The following is a 2716-nucleotide window of genomic DNA, read 5'->3' as shown; positions in this document are numbered from 1 at the left end:
TTGGTGTCAAATCCTCATAGGTGTTTATTCACTAATTAGTAATGTGTTTAGAGCACAGGAATGTGTCACCTTCTTTTATCCCCGTACACGAAACGTGTTTCCAAATGTTGCATTTTTTAACTCCTTTCTGCCATTCACACCCTAAAATGTCTTCTACTGAATCACATTTGCCACACTGACAGTTACATTCCACCACACTAGTTTTATATGTCGGTTTACCTTTCATGCCAATTTTTTTCTTTGGAAATGGAATAAATTCACCTTTTTCTAAACAAATCACAAGATGTTCTCTAAAAATTTCTGTGTCAAATTCTACATGTATTCCACCTGAAAAACTTGTAAAACAAAATTCTACAGCATTTGCAATTGCAAACAACCCACAATCTATGGAATTAGTCTGTTTCTGAACTTCTGGTATCTTGACCAACAGACGTTTTTTACCATGTGAATATATTTGTGAAAGTTGTATTTCTGAAGATGCTGTAAGTGTGTCGTACATGCTGTCCAATATATAAACTTCATTTGATTGTTTGGTTAAAGAAGTAACCCAGTGTGAATGTCCTGTATGATGAATTTGTACAGCCGGACCCTGTGTAGGTGTAAAACTTGTCTCAGAAAGCCATTTTTTTTGTTGATTACAGAAAACTGGAGCATAACATGTGTTCTGGAAACCCTGGATTAATGGAAACTGTTTTAAAAGAATGTTTTGTGCATAATTAACAATGTCGGAAGTTAAACACTTTCTATCTGAAATTATTTTTTTGTCTACTTGTGTAAGTGTACCTACCCATGGTTTTTTTTCCTGTTCAATTTCAATCGAAATCGGCGGAGTTGGAAATTCAAGTTTCATTTTTTTACTTGGTGGTGTCTCATCTAATGTAACTATGTTATCTTTTTTTTCGTCTGGTGAGATATGACATGAATCATTGTCGTCCTCGTTAACGGTCTCCAAATTGAAGTGTAGTTTCTTTTTAGAATGTGGTGTTTTTTATTTTGTTTTTAATGCGGATTTTTGTAGTGATTTTTGTGTTGAATGTCCTTGTGACGGTGTTTTTGGTGTGTTGACTAAATAAGCCGAGTCTGGTGCTGGTTCTACAACAGGATCGTAATCGTTCTGTCTAGGTTGTTCATGTTTGCTATTACCATGTGCCATAGGGGTATATATCGTCTCATCGCCAGTGTAATGTACCAAAACTAATGTAGGTCTATTTGTCAACCAATAGCCTACCTTTTTGAATTTTAATGAAAACCTCGGTCTTACACGTCCAGATTTGATCTCAGTACCTGAAATCCTTACTTTGTAAAAAACTTTACCTATTTCAACATCATTGGCCTTAATTGTTCTACCTCCATCACGAATCCACAAGTACTGATCACACTTCCAGTCCTCCGTGTTGATAGACTCAATAACAAAAACATCACCTGCTTTAGGTTTTATTGGTGGCAATGAAGTGACCTTACTCATGTCAGGATATGACAGAATACTTACGATTGTCTCCTTGCTTTTAAATATACAATCAATTAGTGTTTCGATGTGTTTTGTTTTCAATTGTATTCCTAGTAAATAATTAGAACATAAAAAACTAAATATCTTCTCATAGGTACTCATTACCACTCGCTCGGTTTACGGTTGACATAACAGAATACACAAATACACAGATTCAATGACAGGTCTTAAGTTTGGCACGTGCCAACCAATTATTTAATTAGCTATAGGACGACTGTTGGGCAGATTTTTGAGGTTTTATTATCAAATGAATATTTTTTTTTCTTTTCACAAAATTTATTGTTCATACTTTACAACGAATAACAAAAATAATAATATTCTATTCAACTTTCTATTTCGATTTGAAAAAAAATTCCTCACAAGTTAAGACAAATAAGTTACTATCCTGGCAGATTTTTATCTACTTTAAGAATGAAAATTGATCAATTTCTTTAGTTTTATATTATAATTGTGTCTGTTACTTTATGATAGTATCAAAATAGTATGTCAAACAATCGAAATAAAGAAAATATTTCATTTATAGTTAGAAATTGTGTTGTGAATTTCCGCCATTTATACAGAAATTTAACGGAGTAGGCTACTGTCCTGGCAGATTTTTTTTGTGTTAATGAAATAAATGTCCATATTTTTTTATATTTTCTTAAAGCTTATACTTTAAACTTTTCAATGAACCAACATTTGCTTACCAGACATTCATTTTGAAGAAGATATTTAACTTTATATTACGATTTTGAGGTAATTTCAACAAAATTTCTAACGTAATCGGCTACTGTCCTGGCAGATTTTTTTAGCTTTAAAAATCGAAAATTATATTAAATTTTAGATCTTTAGAATGATTATTCCCTTAACTTTATAATCGTACAAAAATATTATGCCAGACAGTTGTTTTGGAGAAATGATTTCAATTATAAGTAAATTTTTCTCGGTAATTTCAGCCATTTTTTTCTTAAAATTTAACTGTCCTGGCAGATTTTTTTTAACTTATTAATTTTTTATTTTAATTTTTTTTACAAATAACGTAAGTATATACCCTGTTCTTTATTATACAGTTTATATTTCAACAATATGTTGAGTAAAACAAAAGAAACAGATGAAAACGTATCAAAAATAACTGTCCTGGTTTTATCTGTCCTGTTTTTAGACCTTCCCCAGTCATTAGTGTAACCCACGTTCAGGTTTTTAGTGATACCCTGCCTTTATTTACACTTA

The sequence above is a fragment of the Mytilus californianus genome, unplaced genomic scaffold (assembly GCF_021869535.1).
Source record: "Mytilus californianus isolate M0D057914Y unplaced genomic scaffold, xbMytCali1.0.p SCAF_8, whole genome shotgun sequence".
NCBI lineage: Eukaryota > Metazoa > Mollusca > Bivalvia > Mytilida > Mytilidae > Mytilus > Mytilus californianus.
Note: the sequence above shows the minus strand (reverse complement) of the source record.